This window comes from Arachis stenosperma, chromosome 3, assembly GCF_014773155.1.
Source record: "Arachis stenosperma cultivar V10309 chromosome 3, arast.V10309.gnm1.PFL2, whole genome shotgun sequence".
Lineage (NCBI taxonomy): Eukaryota > Viridiplantae > Streptophyta > Magnoliopsida > Fabales > Fabaceae > Arachis > Arachis stenosperma.
Window position 1 is genome coordinate 167,639,402 of NC_080379.1, and position 15,491 is coordinate 167,654,892.

Genomic DNA, 15,491 nt, shown 5'->3' on the forward strand with positions numbered 1-15,491 from the left:
ACCCAAATAGCATCAAAACCAGCCCTAGTCCTTGGCAATCCTGACACAAAGTCCATTGCCATACTTTCCCACTTCCATTGTGGAATCTCTAAAGGTTGCAACATCCCGGAAGGTCTTTGATGTTTAATCTTTACCTTTTGACAAGTTAAGCACTTTGAAACATATTCCGCCACATCATTCTTCATATCCGGCCACCAAAACATCGCCTTTAAATCATGGTACATCTTAGTACTCCCCGGGTGAATGGAGAATCCACTTTTGTGTGCCTCCTTTAAAATATCATGCCTCAAGGTGCCAACATCCGGCACAATAATCCTACCCTTGAATCTCCATAACCCATCTTTTTCTTCCGACACTCTCCACTATTTTCCTTGCTCAATAGCCGGTATCACCTTCCATAACGCTTCATCATTTTGATGAGCCGTTAGGAGTTCAGACTTAAAGTCACTTGAGATTTCTAATCGGCTCAAACACAAGGTTCCGGATACTTCTCGAGCACCAATTTTCAGACTCTCGAATCCCTTGAGCAACTTCTCTTCTTGAAGCATCATCCAAGCCGCATATAATGACTTCCGACTTAACGTATCCGCCACTACGTTCGCCTTTCCCGGATGGTAATGCAACTCAAAGTCACAGTCCTTCAACAATTCCATCCACCTTCTCTGCCTCATATTAAGCTCTTTCTGATCAAAGAGATACTTCAAGCTCTTATGATCAGAGAAAACTTGGAACTTAACCCCATAGAGATAATGCCTCCACACCTTCAAGGCAAACACAACCGCAGCGAGTTCCAAATCGTGCGTAGGGTAACTAACTTCATGAGGTCTCAACTGTCGTGAGGCATACGCCACCACATTATGATGCTGCATCAGCACGCACCCTAAACCCTTCAATGAGGCATCACAATACACCTCAAATGGCTCATTCGGCTCAGGTAACACTAACACAAGTGCAGTGGTCAACTTTTTCTTCAATGTCTGAAAGCTCTCCTCGCACTCAGGAGCCCAATCAAACGGAGTGTCTTTGCGGGTTAACTTTGTCATTGGCAAAGATATCTGTGAAAAGTCCTTGATAAACCTTCGGTAATAGCCAGCTAAGCCCAGAAACTCCTTATCTCCGTTACGGTGGTTGGTTATTTCCAATCCATCACCGCCTCCACCTTAGTTGGATCTACGGCTATTCCCTTCTTACTCACCACATGGCCCAAAAACTTCACCTCACTCTTCCAAAACTCACACTTAGACAGTTTTGCATAGAGTTTCTTCTCCTTTAGAATCTGCAATACGGTCCTCAAGTGTTCCGCATGCTCTTCTTCAGTCTTGGAATAAATCAGTATGTCATCAATGAAGACAACAACGAATTTATCCAGAAACGAACGGAAAATTCTATTCATGTAATCCATGAATACCGCAGGAGCGTTCGTCAACCCAAAGAACATCACAGTGTACTCGTAATGACCATAACGAGTCCTGAAAGCGGTCTTAGGGATATCCTCATCCCTCACCCTTATCTGGTGATAACCGGATCGCAAATCGATCTTGGAGAAAACTTCAGCTCCTTGTAACTGATCCATGAGATCATCAATTCTCGACAATGGGGACTTATTCTTTATTGTAACCTTGTTCAGCTGCCTGTAATCCACACAGAGCCGCATACTCCCATCCTTCTTCTTCACCAGTAACACTGGAGCACCCTACGGAGAGACACTTGGTCGTATAAAATTCTTTCCCAACAAATCCTCTAACTGAGACTTTAGCTCGTTCATCTCTAACGGTGACATCCTATAAGGAGCACTTGAGATTGGTCCCACCCCGGGCACCAATTCAATAGCAAACTCAACCTCTCGGTTAGGTGAAAACTCGTCAATATCATCGGGAAACATTTCCGGAAACTCACACACAACCGGAATCTGCTCCAACCTTTGATCATCACCCGAAATGCCCGCAGTTAACAACAGGATACCCTGACATTCGATTCCAGAACAGTTCACCATCATCGAATTCAAGTAATAATTATTCACCACGACCGGCCCTTCTGTATCTTCCGGCATAAAGTACACCGACTTTGTAGAACAATCAAGCAGGACATGGTTCTTAGATAACCAGTCCAATCCCAAGATAAGATCAAGATCGATCATCGGCAAGCAGACTAAATTATGAACAAAATCACGCTGCTTGAACCTAAAGGAAACTTCCGGGCATCCTAGCCTAGTTACCGTGGCTTCATGGGTAGCATTGTACACTCTTAGATCATAACCTAAGATTACGATCTTCAATCCTAACTCATGGGCTTTCTCAAATGCAATGAATGAATGCGATGCTCCCGAATCAAATAAAGCATTTAAAGTTTGACCAGCCATTTTACAATTACCTCGAATAAGTGTCTCGGATCCCTCGGCACCTATAGCTGAAGTGGTGAACACCCGACCAGTCTGTTGTGCCTTCCCAGCACCTTGTTTCTGCTTCTCCGGGCAGCTTGCGACTTTATGCCCCGCCTTTCCACAATTGTAGCATAAACCCCATCCGGCCTTGCATGGTGCTCCCGGATGGTGACTTCCACACCTAGTACAAGCTTGATCATTCTGAGGTTGCTTCCCAAACCTTTTCCCTTGGGAGTTGTTGTTGTTAGGCCTCCTAAAGGAACCTCTCCTCTTGAAAGGCGGACCTCTAGGTGCAATGCTCTTCCCTCGGTTCTGTGGGAATGATCCTTTGTGACTTCCCTTCTTAGCGGCTGCCCTCTTCACACACTCTTCAGCAACCCCACACTTGTTCACCAACACAACGAAAGTTCTAATCTCCATTGGTCCCTGAGCTCCATTTCTGTCGTTGCCATGGTTGTTCATCTGTTGACCAAGGGCCTCAGCAGTGGCTTGCATAGCAGCAGCCATGTTCTCCAACGCAGTCGTAAAGTTCACCGGGTCATTAGGGTTATTCTCCGGTGCACGAGCATTCGTACGACCTCTCACACTACCTCTACCACATCCACGAGGCGCCATCTGGTTACTATACACACCAAACAGTCGATGTTAAGTTGATCAGTCTCAATATCGGAAGTCTAGTGCTTCAAAGTCCCAAATGCATGCTCATGAACGTTTATGCCAATTATATCAAGCAGATATACTAATAGCACATAACACACATACAGAGAATGCACAGAAGCATAGTCAGTCCATCCCTCAGGCTCTACAGGAACGAACTGCTCTGATACCATAATGTAACACCCTACCATACAGAGTCTTATGCTTAAGTCATAATTCAGAGATGGCAATGTATTATGACCTCTAAAATAAAATTTAGTACGTATAGTAGTATGAATGATTGATTATAACTAGGAGCCTTTGTAGAAAAAGGGGTAAACAAAAACCGCAACTCAAAAGCGCAACACTCCGATCGTTAACGTAACGAACAAGGATAAACCAACGCGAGATTATATATATACAACTGAGTGTCAAAAACAGGAATATCAAGACTCAAAATTCGGCTACGAAGATAACCGGTCCAAGCATAGCAATATATACATATGATAAAATAAGGAAAACCCCAAAGGAAACCCAAAGGGACACAAATACATAAGACCTATTCTCCAAAATCTCCCATAAGAGGAGTCATCATAGTTTGTATTATTTAATGGAGATAAAAGTATCTAAGCAAAACATATAGACTAAAACAGAATCCCAAGAACAAGGAATCTTCGCAAATCTAGAAGTCTCCAGCATGCCTCAGCGGGAAACCACACGTCCTGCATCTGAAAACCACAAAATCCGCATGGGTGAGAACCAGAGGTCCCCAGCATGGTAACAGCTTCCACATATATAATACATAATAAATAGAGGAAAGCCGAAGGCAATCCTAGTACTTCCTCCAGATAATATCAAAGCTTATAAACAAGCTAAACCATATAAGGGCATCTGACTAAAGATTCTTCAGTCTAACTAATACTTCCCTTTCCGATTCCTTCAAACCTCCCAACCACCAGCAGGAGTATAATGTAGCAAACACAGTTATATCAAACAAAAAATATACAAATAGGAACAGTTAAGGCATTTAGACAATTAGCAAGTAATATGCAGTCAAATAGGCAATCTCAAACAATTCATATAGTATGCATAACTCTCTGGAAAGTGGCTGGGCATTGGGTGCAGCACAATCGGCGCGCCAGCGCACATCACGCGCACGCGTGGATGGCGCTTTCTGGAAGATCGGCGCATACGTGCCAAGTGCGCCTACGCGCAAGGGGTTATTCTGCTAAAAATTTTCTAAGTTAAAAGTTGCAGAATTCACAGATTTTTACCCCAATCTTCCAACGGACATAACTTCCTCATTTTAAATCGTTTTTCACTCGTTCTTCGAACGGCATAGACTTCCCGGATCCAATTTCATTTCTAAACAGATTTGGCATAAAACGGAGATCCGTAGTCCAAGTCATGTCCCACCAAAGTATGTCCAAAAACCATATTTTCGTACAAAACCACAATATGCCATTTTCAAAACAAGCCATTTTCAACTCTTTTCAAAATCAATCAAAACATGCCAATTTCCTCCCTTTTCTTTGAAATCAATCAAAATATATCAAATTCAACATCAAGCCTCCTCAACTCACACATTGACACATTACCACAATTTACAAAATCACTATCTCATCATTTTAACCCACTTCACCCAAGTGGCTCAAACTCAAACATATTGACATATCATATACTCTTCCTCATGCCAATTCTCAACAACACCAATTTCAATAAATCATCATTGTACACAATCAATATCATACTCACCATCAATATGGTTCAACCCACAATTCAACCATAACCAATCATCAAGCATATATCACAACATGCATATTTCTCATACATCATACTACCAAGGCATCAATAATCATCATCACATATATGACCACATCATATATTTCAACCATTCAACAACATCAACAATTCAATGCCTATCTTAGGGCCTCTAGCCTAAGTATTTCCTACCACATTACATATTAGATACGGGAAACCGAAACCATACCTTAGCCGATTTCTCAAGCTCAACCGGAGCACTTCCAAACCACTTATCCACAAGCTCTCAAGGCCTCAAAACCTTCAAGAACAGATTTTTCACCACCAAACCCTCTCCAAGCTTTTCAAAATCACCAATCAAGCTCCAATATTCACATATACACAACCTAAGCCACAATTATCACACCCATACACAACATCTCAAAACTCAAACATCATAGAACCACAAATTACACTAGGGTTGAGAATCTTACCACACCCAAGGTCCAAGGAGACAAGATTAACCTTCTTCTTCAAGAGAGTTGGGTCCTATAACATCAAAGAGCCCAAAATCTCAACATTTTTGCTCATAAAACTCAAAAACAAGGCTGGAATTTCAAAGAGCAAAACGTGGCTTACCTCCAGATTAATTGTATGGGTTTTGTAGAGCTCTCCGTGGTGAATGCGTGGCCGCAAACGGAGCAGCAATCGGAGCTCTAGATCAAAAGTTATGGTGGTTTGAAGATCAAGTGAGAGATAGAAGGTTGAGAGAGTGTTCTTCCCCCATCCCTCTACTTTTCAGCGTGTTTTTTGAGTGTTGTGAGGAGAGAGAGTGCTGAAAACTAGGGTTTTGGTCTAGTTATGTTGGGCCAAGGGCCCACTTTGGGTCCGATTGGCCCGGTTTGGCCCGTTCGGTCCAATCTTGGTCCGAATTCTATAAAATTGGTACCGAAATTCTCGTCTCAATCTCCTCTATCACATTTAGCCATAAAAATCACATTTTAGGCTTTCTAGAATAAATTCTCATTTGTGGGTTAATTAGCCGTTAATTAACCGGGTTTTACAGTGTGGCCAACAAGGACGTTGTTAAGTTGACAGGTCCACTACAGCTTCTCCAGTCATGAATCTTCTGACGATTTTCGAATTTTAGGCCCGATGGATTTGACACCTTTCACTGGCCCTTGGCTACGAGTTACTCAATTGATTACTAATTGTTTTCTGTATCTCTATTTTTTTGATTTTTTTTGTCACTTGTTGATAATATATCTTAGGTGGCAGGTAGTCAGGTTATCAGCCGACATCGAGCGAGAAGAGACCATGAGTCGCGCATTGCATACTGAGCATTAGACACTTTAGTATTTTATTTTTCAGTTGTTTTGTCTCGTTACTAATCATGAAGCCTTATTTTTTGGACCCAATTTCCCTTTTCTATTTGCTTCTATGGCATATAGCTCGCCAAATGCCGTACACGTAGTGCATTCCAAGATACTAGAGCTACAGCACACATTATTATGGAGGTCAATGATGGCATTGATCTACTCTGCTGTCATAGAGTGGCATCAGGTGGATCGAGTTCTATCATAACTTGGAGGAGTACAGCATCGACCGCAGCCCACACTGAATATCGATTTCTTGATGACGAAGGATGGCAAAAGCAGCAATCAGTGGTTTCTCAATACCTTACAACGTTGGCACACTCATTGGACCAACAGGGTGCAACATGTCTTACGGTTTGATGTTGTTCCTAATCCAGGACCCTCTCATGCGTACTTAGATTCGTGACATCAGTATGGTAGATGATTCTTGTAGCCTGAGCTATTCCTCGGAGACCCCATAATAGACACAATCACGGCCAAGGCGTTGCAGAGAGGTTCAGGGCAGGCTCCAAAGATGGATCAGGATTTCACGGATCCTTATCAGTAAATTTAATTCTGAAACACATTTTTTTATTAATCAATCCTCTATAGTGCACCAAAATTAAAAACTATCATCACTAGTCATTGTGACTTCCACTATCATCAGAATTTCACGTTCAGCTCCTATTTATATATGTTGGTCTCATACTAAATCGAATTTACTAAATTCGATTTATACGTATAGCTCAATGCATACTAAATCGACAATGGTCGATTCGATTTACCATAGCCACCATCTTTATAAATCGAATTTGTCTCATTCGATTTATTAAGAGCATGTAAATCAAATTGGTTTAGTTCATTTTATTGTTGCATCATATAAATCCAATAGGTCTGATTCGATTTACTAGGACTTTACCTAATTCGAGTATGCTCGATTCGATTTATAGTTAGCACAACGTTCCTATGTAAATCAATACACCCCAATTCGATTTACTACTATAATTTGAATTTGTCTAATTCGATTTATATAGTAACATGCATGGGGATATCCACGTAACATTTTTTACTTTGGGCGATTCGCGTAATATTTGGATGGCTTTGATTTATTTGAGTGTTTTACCCTAAATTTAATCAAAAAGAAAACTGCCATGATAAAAGAAAATAAGGAATTAGCTAAAATATATTTTTAAATTATATATTAAAATTATTGATTAAAAATGTTTCACAATCATGTTATACATAAAAAATTAAATATCAAATCAGTTATTCATATAAAATATATTTTAAAATATAAAATATACATTAAAATGAGTTAAAAATACAAAATCTATCTTTAAAAAATATTTGTTACACATTAATTGAAAAATAAATAAAAACACACATCCCATTGACTCAATGCATTGATTTTTTTCACAGTATCATTTAGCTCAGAAAGCTAAGAACTAATTTATTACGGATGATCTATATTTAAGAATTTGTCACTAATCAATAGATTACTATATATATAAGACGAAATTCAAACTGTCAATATTTATTTAAACGGACTAATGAATTAATCACTAGATAAATTCAAATTGATTCTCAATACATTAAATTTAATCGAAACAAAATATGCCATGATAAAAATACAAAGAATTAGCTAAAATAAACTTTTGTTTAAATTTTTTAATATATTTATTAATAATTTATTAAGAAATAATTAAAATTTATACTACCAATAATTTTTTCATGTATTTTTTAACATTATCTTAATTAAATCCAAAAAATAATCAATTTATGTTAATTGAGTAGTTAGTTCACTTATTTATTTAAACAAGTATTAAGTTTAAATTCCATCTTTATATGTATCCATTCATTTGCGAGCTATCAATTTTCAAATAGAACTCATATCGATTAGTCATTAACTAATAAAATCGAAAAGATAATGTGAAAAAAAATTTCAACAGTCAAATGAATACAATTGTATTTAAGGGTTTTTAAAACCTGGTCCGAATCTGAGACATATTTTATCGGGTTTAAATTTTTTTTTTATTTGATGTTATTTTTAGATTGAATTCAGATCCAAAATTATTTTTTACAATAAAAATATATATATTTAAATTAATTATTAATGTTATATTATACTTTTATGATTTAATTAATATTTTTTATATTATATAATATTATTTTTGTCTTAAAATAGTTTATTTTAATATGAATATAATATAACATTTGTTAAATTTATTTTTTAAAAATAAAATTTTATTATTTTAATATATAAAATTTATAAATTTATATATACTAATATTTTATTGAATCTGAGAGTCACTTCGGACCAAATGTAGACAAGTTGCTATTTTAGAACCAGATCTAAACCTACTTAAATCCGATCCGACCCTATCCATCAACACTCCCTCCATTAACAATGTAACATGGATTGGCCCATTCCTCTAAATGTAAGATACTAAGATCTGTAAATGTCACTTTTGTCAACCAAAAAAAAAAAAATGTGTAAATGTCACTATTATTAGAGTATCTAGCTCCATGCCTCCATGTTTACCACCCAATACGGCAATACCCATCCATGCTAGATTAAATGAAACTAAGAGAAGCCAACCACTCCCATCTTGCGCCACGTGCAACAGTTCCACACACAATTAATTCTGTTCGATTACATCAGAATTTTCCAAATGATTTTGCTTTTTGGACTTAGTAGATTTAGCTTCATTCTTAGAAGGAATCTTGTTCACTAATCACTATCCATAGCATGCTCGTTTCAGTTTCACATATGATGTGACGACGTCTCACTCATCAAATTTGCATGGCCTATAAAAATCTCTCTGGATTGTCAAAATTTAAACGTTGCCGTCTTGTGTTGTGCCTCTCTTGAAGGTGAGTCAGTGAAACCATTCCATCTTCTTCTTTCATCACTGTTTTTATCCATGGCTATTTCACTTGTTCCTTGCAATTTTGTTGATTTGTGTGTGCGCGCGCGTGTTCGTAAACAGTAAAATTTTGCCCTTTTCCGTACATTATATGCTAATCAAAGCGTTTTCTATTAATAGTTTATTGCCTTATGTTTTGTAATATTTGCTATGTACTTTTTCCCAATTTTTATCAAATTTCTCTTGTTTGTGTTGCTGACAAGAGCCATGTTTGGTCACGCCTCGTTTTTTCTAATCTCTGTTTAGCCGGTTATAGTATCTCTCTTGATTGATCCCATTTCTAATTTTTGGAATTGAAAATCCCTGTACCGAATCGTATTTCTGGCTCGAGAGTCGAGACACTTACCAAACACAATCTTTGTGGAGTAAATGGATCCATTGAAAGAGTTTAGAGGGTACAAGAGTATACACAAAAAGATTGGTAAATACTAAAGTACACGGAAAGATTGTTTTGATGGGCAAAAGTGTTGTACGATTAGTGGGTTTGTAAGACGTAAGACGTACTTTTGTCCATCAAAACAATCTTTAGATGTATTTTGATGATGTGTATTTTTGTTTATTTCAAATTCTTTCACGTGTACTTTTGTTTCTTTACTCATCTTTGTATGAACATAGTGTATTCTATATAATCTGCTTCTGTTTTGTAACTGGTTTAATTTATAGTTAGTTGTTTGGTAATTAATAATTAATAATAGGGAATTAGGGATTTTGATGACAGGTTAACTATCAGCATGTCTTATGCATCTAAAGATATGGTGATTTCATTGGCAATACTATTGCTTATGTTAGGCACACCATGCTCAAGTGCTTTTTGGAAGACTCAGAATAAGATTAAGACAGCTGTTTATCTTTCTCCCAAGATTGAACTTGGGCCAGGGTCAGTTTCGAATAAATTTTACTATGATATTGAGTTTCCAAGAGGTCATGTTGCAATTAAGAGTTTCAATGCTGAAGTAGTTGATGAAGCTGGAAACCCTGTACCTCTCCATAAAACTTATCTCCACCATTGGATTATTGTTGGATACCATGAATCCAAATCAAAACTTGCGACACACACAAAACATGATCTTCATCGTGTGGTTCGTGTGTCAGACTCAGTCTCAAAGTCACATATTATACTAAGAAATAGTGGCGTATGTCAGGGAAATATTCTTGGACAGTATTTTGGACTTGGATCTGAAACACGAGGAACGGCTACGGATATTCCAGATCCTTTTGGGATAGAAATAGGAAATCCTGCAGAAATTCCAGAAGGATATGAGGAGAAATGGTTGCTCAATGTCCACGCCATCGATACACGAGGTGTAGAGGATAAGCTAGGCTGCACTGAGTGTAAGTGTCACCTTTATAATGTTACAGTCAATGAATATGGCAACCCTTTGCCTCCAGATTACACAGGGGGTTTGTACTGTTGCTATGATGAGACTCAGTGCAGGTTGAAGAAAGGCTTTCAAGGTCCAAAGAGAAGCCTCTATCTGAGATACACTGTGAAATGGATCGATTGGGATGAATATGTTGTTCCTGTTAAGATTTATATAATTGATGTGACTGATACTTTGAAAATATCAGATACTTCAAATATAGCAAGCTCAAATCATGATTGCCGGGTAAGTGATTTCATCACAAAACATGTATATTGTCTCAATCAAAATTTAACTCCATAACATATTTTACTCTTCTTTTGTTACAGATTGAGTATGAAGTTGATCCTTGCAACGTAGACCCCAAGAAAGGTAATGGTTGTCTTGATGTGAAGAGGACAACCGTTCCATTGGAAAAGGGTGGTTATGTGGTCTATGCTGTAGCTCATCAGCATTCAGGTGGAATCGGATCAACGCTATATGGACAGGTGATGATCAATAGTTATTCTTAATATTTGGAAATTACTTTCTAGTGCCATGACTTCATATGAAAAGTTGTTATTTCAACCTGTAATGAATAATGATTCTGTCCTCTAAATTCAAAGGTCTCACAGATCAATTTCTGTTTTCTGTTCATCGTCCGGTGTGATATTTTCAAGTTAGGATCATAGGTGAAAAATATTTTGGTCAAGCACAATTTGGCCTTGTTTTGCAATTCCAAAGCTGATATATGTCTTGATCAAGAAGTTAAGAAGATCATCCATGAGGTGGTCAAACGAGATCTATGTGTAAACGGTTTTTCTGTAGACATGATACATGACAGAGCGCAATGGCGTTGTTTGATTCATGTAGCCGACCCCACCTAGTGGGATAATGCTTTTTTGTTGTTGTTGTTGTTGTGTAGCTTATGTTCTGAAATTTGTGCACCCTGGTTTTCAGGATGGAAGGGTTATATGTACCTCAATGGCAAATTATGGAACTGGGGATAATGCAGGAAATGAGTCAGGTTACATTGTAGGAATGACCACTTGTTATCCTAAACCAGGTTCTGTAAAGATCATTGATGGCGAAAAATTAACTCTGGAGTCTAACTACAGCAGCACCACGCGAGGTCACACCGGAGTCATGGGGCTTTTCTACCTACTGGTTGCAGAACAGCTTCCTCATCAACATTAGTTCACTCATTCCTCTCCTTTCTTCAGGAATATAAACAATGTATTTAACTCATTTTGGTAATAATGTTAATAGGAGTGGTGTGTCATGTAATAATATAATATAAATATGTGGAAAGTAAAATAAGTTATAGGATATGATACTTATAAATTAAATTAAATTAATATCTTATATGATAAAAAAATAAATTAGGTTTATTTATTGAAAAACTTATGGGGTCAGCAATTGTTAGTATTTTTTGTTATTATTTAATTAGTACAAGTATTAAATTGTCTTTAACAAATAAATTTTAATAATTAATATGTATACATTTTGAAAAATGTGTGTAAATTGTATTGATTTATGTATATAGATTTTAGTAAATATAGATATAAATTATATATTTTTTGTGTATAAAATTTTTGTAAATTTAAATATAAATGATTATAGGTCAAGCATTGGTTTATTAATCATGCAGTAGTCCTTGTTTTTATTTTATTTTAAATTATTTTTTGGAAAAAGAGTGTTCTTTAACTGTGGTGCCAGTAGATATGATTTTTTGTTCAGATCATAATCTCTTTTATGTTCTTTCTGATAAATAAAAATCTATCCTCAGTAGATATGATTTTTTGTAGATCAGAATCTCTTTTATGTTCTTTCTGATAAATAAAAATCTATCCTCTCCATCTTGATCTCTATATGTCCTGGGTCTTTTTTTATTTTTATTTTTTTGAGAGAAAAACAAATTAATTTATGACTTTTTAGTTTGTGAACATTTAAATTTTTGAGGATTTAAAAATATATTTAAGTTCTTGATCTCTTCAAAATTTGGACACATTGATTCTTGGGTCTAATTTATTCCATTTTAAAAATTCTGTCGCGTGTGTATCCATATCAACTAGGTCAGTACAACGAACAACATCTGATTTTTCAGTTGGGTTTGACAAATCTAAGTGAACGTAAAGAATCGATATGTCTAAGTTTTGAAAAAATTAGAGACTTAAATGTATTTTCAAATCTTTAAAAACTTAAATGTCCGCACTCCGCAGATCAAAAGGTCAAAAACGTATTGTCCTTCTCTCTCTTTTTTTTATGTGAAAATTATTTACACTCCATTTAGTTTGTCCTCACTCCTTTGGAGATTGTTCATTTTTCATGACTATTTTTTTTTTGGTAGTCAAATTTCTAAGCATTGTTAGATTGTTGGTACTTGGTAGTAAGCAATGAGGTTTTGGATTTTTTTTCTAATATATTGTTTATTCTTTGCTGTTGTTCTGTTTGATAATGATTAGTTGTAGATACTATTGTTTTCAATTTGATATCTTTAAATTTTCTTTTTTAAAGTAGTCCCATTTTATTATCTCTTTATGATTTTTTAGTTTTGGGATAGGTTTAATTCTTAGAGGTTCTATTTGCGGTTTAAGAATAGATGATATTTTTTTCTGGGTCTGAAATATGGTTAGATTTTTTTATGTGGATTGGTTTTTATATTTTTTGTTATAAGAGAAGTTTTCTATATTGGTTTCATTGTGTCTTGAGATTTTGTTGTTATTCTCTTATTTTTTCACTCTTCATATTATATGAGATATTCTAAGGGCATAATTAACTGAAAATTGATACTTTTGGCAGAATTAGTGTATAAACTTATTTTATACTACTTTCAGTTAAGTAAATTTATCATGCATATTATTTTTATATATCTAGATGAGTTTAATTTCCACCGAAGCAAATCAAATTTAAAACCGTTGTTTGACTATTTAAATTAAAACTATATTATTTTGAATAAAAATACTATCTTTACACTATTACATGACAAGTTTTCATTTTGTTCATTCATATCTTAATTCATGACTCAATTCTATATATACATACATGAAAATTAAAATATGCATAAAAAATTTTCTGTTTATCAATATGTAATTAGATAGTGTTAATAATGAATATTATTACATATATCAATTATAGCTATGCACATAGTGACATAGCAAGCTATGATGACTTTTTTTTGTCTAAATTTAAAATTAAGGGCGGAGCTAAATGAAATATTAGAGGGGAACAAAAATATTTACACAATAAAATAATACTAAAATAAAATTTTAAAGTAGGGCTAAACTGAAATTTACATATAATTTACATGTAAAAAAAATTAAAATTAGGAGAGCCATCGCCCCCCTTTCTATGTATGTAACTCCATTCCTGTTAAAAACACTTTAACTTTCTCCTAATTCGAATAGTAGTCTACATATACTACATACACATAAATATGAAATATACTCTATTAAGAATAAGCTTTGTTATTTGATACTTTTTTTTATAGGCACATGTGGTTGTGTTCTAAATTCCATTCCATTAATTTTAATAAACGTAGAAATTTTATAAAACATCACCAGATATATGGTTGATATTATTATTACATAAAATTTACATAGTTAATCATTGTCAGATCTTTAAAGGCAATATAAGCTTTTTGATTGATAATTACATACCAATATATTTTGTATATTGTTATTTATAATTTATTTTATGATTGAATTAATTATTTGAAGAATTTGAAGTCATAATTTCTTTTTTTTCATTATCATCCAATATATTTTGCTTACAAACTATTATTGATGTTTTAAAGTTGTAAATACTACCTTAAATTTTAAACTTTTCTATTTTTTATTTGTTACCTTTTTGCTTAGTACTTAAGCTAGCAGAAATTATTACTCTTTATAATTTTTTTATTAGACAGTAGAGTTCTATCATAACTTTTTAGGTATGATTATGTTTTGTATCTCCTAATAATGTCAAATTGGTTTTAAAGAGAGTGAGTTATTTATCGTTGATAAATAAATGTCTCCTAGATCCTAATAATCAATATATCAAAGAATGGTTTCGTAAGTTTCATGCTAATATTCATTATTTATATTAATATATGTATATTAACAAAGCAAAAAACATATGAATGTTTAATAGTTTTTTATGACATTTATCTGAAGTTTGTAGAAGCTTTTTTCTTATTTCTTTTTGATTAGGTATTTTTTTAATTATTTTCATGTTAAATTTATATATTTATCTTGCCGAAACATTTGAAAATGATATAGTTGTTTTAATTTGTATCCTCTCTTTCCATTTTTTTTCGGAGTTCTTCATCATAATTTGTAAAATTTTTTCCTCTTAAATTTTAGTGTACAAAGTCTAATGCAATTGAAAAGTTTAAGCAGCTTGAGTTATACTTAAATTCAAAACATAATTCAGTATGAAAAAAGACAATAATATATGCTTCATTTGAAAATTTATAATTGTATTTTTTTTATTATCATCTATTTTTTTATTTTAGCTTCTATTTTGTTAATGTATATTTATAATTTTATATAAATTTTTTCTTATTATATAGCATGTGAAGTTAGTGATAATTTTAAATTTTAGTGACATCACTTCATTTTTTAGTCGTCATTGTAGTGTTAGGTGATCTTAATAATAGAAAAAAGGCTCATCTTCTCTAATGTGTGTATTATTTATCTATGATTATTAACAAGTCTTAGAGGCAAACTTTAACAATAGAAGGATTATACTCGTCGAAACCTATTTTTACTTACGGTCAACTTTATATTACTCTTTCAAAAGTAAAATCAAAATCAAAGTTAAAGTATTAATTGAAAATAATTTTCAATCAAAACAATTACAAATATTTATAGAAAAGTTTTCTAAAATTTGAGTTGATTATGTATAATTTTAAAATCTATTTAATATATAATTTTTTACGCATTTTTATTCTTCCATAAATTTATTACTTTTTTGTATGAATTAATTTATGGAGCCTCATGAATTTGTTTTTAGACATTTTTATTCTTTTACAAATTGTTTACAATTTTAGTTTGTAATTATCCTATAATGTATTTGTTATAATTAAAAGATAATCTTATGTTATATGCTCTTGCAATTTTTTAAATATAAA

At 34.1% G+C, this 15,491-nt stretch overlaps 1 pseudogene; it reads left to right on the forward strand.

Moving 5' to 3' along the window:
- Nucleotides 1-8,666: 8,666 nt before the first annotated feature.
- LOC130970752 (uncharacterized) lies at nucleotides 8,667-11,803 on the forward strand (annotated as a pseudogene).
- Nucleotides 11,804-15,491: the final 3,688 nt, after the last annotated feature.